This window comes from Gasterosteus aculeatus, chromosome 7 (genome assembly GCF_964276395.1).
Source record: "Gasterosteus aculeatus chromosome 7, fGasAcu3.hap1.1, whole genome shotgun sequence".
Lineage (NCBI taxonomy): Eukaryota > Metazoa > Chordata > Actinopteri > Perciformes > Gasterosteidae > Gasterosteus > Gasterosteus aculeatus.
In genome coordinates this window covers 26,379,074-26,385,348 of record NC_135694.1, presented here as the reverse complement: position 1 = coordinate 26,385,348, position 6,275 = coordinate 26,379,074, and positions in this window count along the sequence as shown.

The following is a 6,275-nucleotide window of genomic DNA, read 5'->3' as shown; positions in this document are numbered from 1 at the left end:
TTTTTGACTCCAAGAAACCAACTGAGATTCAACAATGGTTAGAAAGGTCACAGACTTTCTACCGACCGGTGTCCTTTCACAGCCCTGAGTGTTGCTGTCTTGTCTTTTGGAGAATCGACATCTCTAAATATTCATAGATATTACATATTATACGTGTAACCTCATCCGGTGTGGTGTCTCATACAATATCTTTGTTCTAGCGGCTATAAACATGCGTGCAGTATTCTCTCCGTCCCACATGCTGCTAACACCGTGACTCATAAACTTAGCCGATTAACACTCCAGAAAGATCATTTCCCAGAGCTCGCCTCAGATCGGGAGCCGACAGAAGCACCTGCAGCTGTCGTGAGGAGGAGCACGATTTACTAGTATCCATAGGCTGCTGTGAGTGACCAGGTTTATATAATGTATCCTATAAATATCCCTGGGAGGCAGAGCACATCTCCCTGGTGACATTTTGTAATGAGCCCCATCTGGATTTCAGCAGTGGTGTGGGCTGAGTCGGGAAAATTGCAGATAATAGTACAGGTTTTAAGTGAAATATCGCCATGCGATGGAAAGCTGCAAAATATGCAGCCGCGCGTATCCCCAATTAGACCAATACATCTGTTTACGGCAAAGTACTTCTGTGCAGCATTAGCAAAACTTCTTGTTCAGCTCTACTTGACAAATGCTGGCATTCTGATGAGTAATCTCAGGTTGTGACCTGAACACGACACCTGCTGACATCAGCGTGTTGGCATCGTCAGTGGGAGCACGTTAGCAGGCCGATGTTTACCACAAAACACCACTGCCTAAGCACAGTAACTAGTGTCCTTTTGTCAAATGGATTTGAGTACCAGTGGCTGTGCGTTCTTTATAACATGTTTGCCTTGTAGGGAAAAAAGTTGTGAAGGCAGTGAAGCTTCGCAGTCCAGTCCAGCAAATTTTGGTTCAACCGATAAGCAACATGAATAGGAAAATGCCTTCACGTTCGCGTGTGTGCGCGTGTCATTTCCTGATTATCCTTCCTAATCAGTCCGAGGAGAATATATTATTCTGCAAAATGGAAGGAAGACATTTGAGACAATAAGGTTCTTTGGGTGCAGAATGAAATAATCATTGCACTAGTCTATCGCTATGAACCATATCAGATGACGGTTTATAGTATCACATTCTGGCAGTGCTCACTGTGCCTTGGGAGCAGAGGTGGAGGGAAGCTTCATAGAGACGTGCAGGCCTCGCAGGAAATGATGATATATGAGGAGGAAACAAAGTGTGTGGGTGAATCCCACTGAAATAAACTTTGCTTTCTTCCATGGAGATCAATAAAATCACTCACCTGTATCTGTAATATATATTTGGTGATAACAACTGCAAATACTAGAACACAGGCACTTTGACCTATTCAAACTGTGGGTTAAGGTTACTTACATTGCTTCACAACAGTGGATATTTGCCATGAAAAAGCAGCAATACACAAAATTAAGCATATTTAAATCCTAAACTAATCTGCATCACGTTCTAAAATGTCCTTTTTAAATACCAATTTTAAAACACGCATATGCAGCATTATAGAGTATTCTAAGTGTGCTGATGTCGGTGGATCAAACAGGACAGAGATGGCTTGTATGGACTGTGTATTAAATGCTCTTCATTTTACCACATCAGATTAACTTCTGTAAGCCCTCCACTGACTTGGCATGCAGTAGATAATGGGTCACGCTCTGCATGCTTCAGCTTCATCCTCAAAAAAAAGGAAAACTACTTGTTAATGTGTGTGGCACACCAGAAATAACCCCCAAAGGAATATAATCAAGGTTAGTAGGCCTCTATCCTGCTGACGATGGTTGACCTATTGATAGGTTTGCACACTGAACAGGAGCTCATTACGTCAATTCACCATTTTTTTAGAGTGAGAAACACTCAAGCGCTGTCAGTGCAGTAATTACAGATACACTGAACACCTTGAATGTTTTAAAATGTTACAAATGTAACATTGCGTGTTTCAACTCGCTGCCTCAAAGAACATGCAAAGGTTAAGAGGGAGAAAGTCACCGTAGGTTTTACGTCATGACTGCTGGTCTAAGCCATCAAACACGATTCCTTGCCCACGCCGTTGTTCGGAGAAAGTACCAGTGCCATCGTGTTTACAAGTGGCGTGTTGATAAAATGTGATGATATTTATTTACACTCATTCATTTCACAGCAATATATGTAAATCTGTCCACGCGGTGGCCCAGTGATTCAGTCTGAACTGTAGAAAAGTGTGTGAAACCTGGACACAGAAGATCGCTCCTTTGTTTCCAGTCGTATGTGGCTGATAAACTTTTCCAATCCAATACCCTATAACCTCTGGATTGTAACGCAATCTGCTAAATCTGTCCTTAAGCGGGATTAGAGGGTTTTTATTATGACATTTGAGTGACAGTGAAAATGTACAAATCCCTTTTACACTTAAATTATCTTGGGCTTTAAAATGAAGCGGTTTGATGTTATAATGGTGTGAAACTAACTTTAGGTAGGTTGGCAATATTCGTTTAAAAAAACAATTTGAGCAAATGTGTCAGGTATTAAATATTAATCATCTAACTGATTTGAAATGCTGTTTAATACACAGCTGAGTTTAAAAAACAGGGAGGCGGATAAAACTAAACTAAAAGCAAAAATTCAACACGAAAAAGTCTGCTGCCTGAAGGCCACAATTGCAATACAGGAATATAAACTCAAAATTGAGTTTATATTCCTGTTGTAAACTGTCATACTTGTGATTGCTGACTCACCCCAGAACTGTCTGACGCTAAAAAACTCTGGTTCCACATTATTTGGGTGTAACACAACAGCTCAGTGTAGCTTCCATGTGGTTAATAAGAAGCTCAGAGACACACCTTTGAATGTAAAACAGGCAAATGAGTTCAGCTATGACAACTACTATAAAGCTGATAGGCCAGTGGTCCGTGGTAACGGCAGCAGCAGCACAGTGTGTGTCTCCTCTACACACACTTTGCATAATTACACAACTATTCACATCTACTTCTTCTTTCCTCCACCGAGCTCCGGGTCAACATCAACTGGTCGATGACAGGAGCACCTCTTTGCTTCCAGAGAGCAACAGGGCGCAGACGTCCTATCCATGACAACGGGGCGTTGTGAGCAAGCCCCGCCCACTGACAGCTGCCTCATTGTGTGCTGAGCCTCCGAAGCGGTTTGTTCCTCTTTGCTTGGACAGTTCAATAACTAATCTCAATGCAGCCAGCAGCCTGTGGTTTTGAAAATGAAGAGGGCAGGCCCGATGGAAAGTCCTGATTGGCGTGGCGGTGTTGGGTGTTGTTTGTGTGTGTGTGTGTGTGTGTGCGTGCGTGTGTGTGTTGGGTAATTGGAAGGTTATATTGTCAGTTCACATGAGCGTTCAGGGCCAGGACAGGGAGAACACACCCTGGCTGCACAAATAGAGTAAGACAACACTGTTAAAGTTCAAATGGACTTTGGTGTTAAGCTTATAATGGGTTTTTATAATGGGACGCTTTTCTTTTTAACTGTTAAAATGTATTTTGCCAAAAGTTGTGCACAGGCCTGATGGATAGTATTATTAAACTCGCCTAATTAAACTGTGAATATTTATCACATTAATTACATTTTTCATTCAGCCTCCGCAGAATCCTTTGGTTTGTAATCAAGTAAGTCACATCAAAGGTTATTGCGCCACGTTTGCAATTATTCAGCCCAAGATTTCAAATGACATTTTGAGCTGTCATCCTATCGTCTCCACCTTCAGTAATGAAATGTGAGAAAGGGCAGCCGTAGTTTGGTCTCCATCCTTGAGTTCATCCATCCGTCTGTCACATCTGAGATCAGTGGGGATGATGCATCAACAAAGGTATGTTCAGTAGTTAAAGGAAGGCTCCGTATATTCCCTCCGTCAGGTCACAGTCTGAAGGATGGTTTTGTGGTGGTGCGCTGTATAATTCATGTTGAGTATGAAATGTATTTACATATATATATGTATTTATTCAATGATGGATTGCATCATCACTGTCTAAAGTCCAATGCTTTTCTTTGTCCACCTGTGCACTTTATCGGCATCAATGATGTTCCACATTCAGAGCACGTCCTCTCTGACATAACGTGCTGCTTTATGGACCGCGTTGACCTGTCGATCCAACGGTTGCTGCCAGTGACATCACACACCGGCCCCCACGAGCTTTTGGATCCCGCTGATGTGACCGCACACGGGCCACGCGAGCAGCCCCCCGCCCCCCCGTCCCCAAACCCTCGCTCCCTCCCTCCGTCACATGTAAGCTGACGAACAGCAGGCTCGTGTTCTCGATGGAGGAGCCTTTTGGGCCACAAGAACCATGTGTACTCACCACTTTCTGCTTGGACACACGCAAACAATGGGACACGTCTGGAGTGCTTGGGGCCCAGACCCCGAGGAAGGGCAGATGGTGCCCGGGATCGAGCACCACAACCCTATTAACATGAGAAAAGAGAGGGACAGAGGCGGGGGGGGGGGAAGAGGGGACAGGTACCCTCTCTCCTATTTTCCCCTCTTGCTTAGACGTTAGAGAGGGGGGGCGACTCATAGTCTGTGGTGCGGATGTGAAACTCAATTAGGGGAAAAGCTGTCAATTCAAGAGCAGACAATATTGAATGTGAGGATTCTGTTTATATTTAAGAGAGTCCCATCTATTCTTACTCATATTCAAGACCTGCAGCTCCTGACTTATTTAGAATGTTTTCATTTTGCATGAGAAAAATTATTTTCCTACATAGATTGAAAGCTATATTTTTTAATACAACGTTATGGAAAAAAATGTGAAGATTTGAAGATTTAACTGTTTTGTTATGTGCGTGTCTACTGTTCATCTGGATTATCTTTTAATTTTTAATGAATGAGTCAAATGATGGAGCTTTCTTCCATTCAATTATGATCTTTATTTGAAATGTCAGCAAGTGGTTGAATCAATAAAATGTTTTTTCTTTATTTTCTTAATCTTGTTTCAAATCAAGACTGGGTTTAAATCTAATCTGCAGCTGTCAATGGTGCCTTTTTAAAGCTCAAGCCGTTAGAGTGCTCATCGATTATATTTTGGAATGCACATGTTGTATGAAGGAAAATAATCTAGCATCAGCAATCACACAACTTTGGATTTTCTTGAACCCCGTTAATTTCTCTATTCCTCGGTACATCATGAAAACAAGCTGGCGTGCGAAAAGATTCTCAACAGAGAAACTGGCTGGTCGTGTTTTCCTTACTTTTCACTGGAAACGTTTTTTACCCCAAAACATAAACACTCCTGTTGCTGCAGCTGCAGTCTTTGGTGCCGGAGCCTTTCTCTGGATGGAATGAGCCCTCTCTGTTGTTTTGAATCATTAGCCATTCCAACCTGAAAGAGAGAATCTCTCATGATCACACAATTGATTTGTCAAAAGAAATATATTTTATACAGTAGAGTAATAAAATACTGCTGAAGAACATTTTTGTAGTTCACACAGCCTGACAATGTGAAGCGTTTTTAAGAGCATATTTTGTCTCCCTCTAGTGGCGACCTGGAGGACGGCGGGCATCTTGGCCTTTATAAAGTACAGTAAACTGCTGCAATGTTGTGGCCAGCGACCACAATAACGACCACAATATGTGAGGAACAACAAGCAAAATGGCCTCCTAGCATCCAGTGCTCTGATTGTATGAGCTCATGCTGTATCTCCGCTGGGGGAGCAGTGGGGTCAACAAGAGATTAGAAATAGTGCAGAGCACATTCAAAATCTGGCAATGGTTTTATGTGCAATCATGAGCTTGACGTTGCATTCACATTGAATACCTCTACTCAGCAGAGGTTGTTCTTCCTGAGGCGGCTGAAGAAATTCAACCTGCCAAAGAGGATGATGATGCACTTCTACACGGCCACCATCAGGTCCATCCTCTGCTCCTCCATCACCGTCTGGTACGCTGCAGCCACAGCCCAGGACAAGGGCATGCTGCAGCGTGTCATCCGCTCTGCAGAGAGGGTGACCGGCTGCAATCTGCCCCCTCTCGCCCCGGACAAAAACTGTTTGTGCCCCTTCCATCTGGCAGGAGGCTGAGGTCCATCAGGACCAAGACCTCCCGCCACACGAACCGCTTGTTCCCGTCGGCAGTCGGGCTCATCAAAGAAGCCCGGTCCCCCAATCATTCCACCGGTCACTTTCTTTTCACTTGTCACTTTCATTTGTCACTTTCTATTCACTGGTGCACTTTATTTTTAATGTTTAAACATTTGTAACTTTTTTAACTCTTATTCCTTTATTTTTAAACT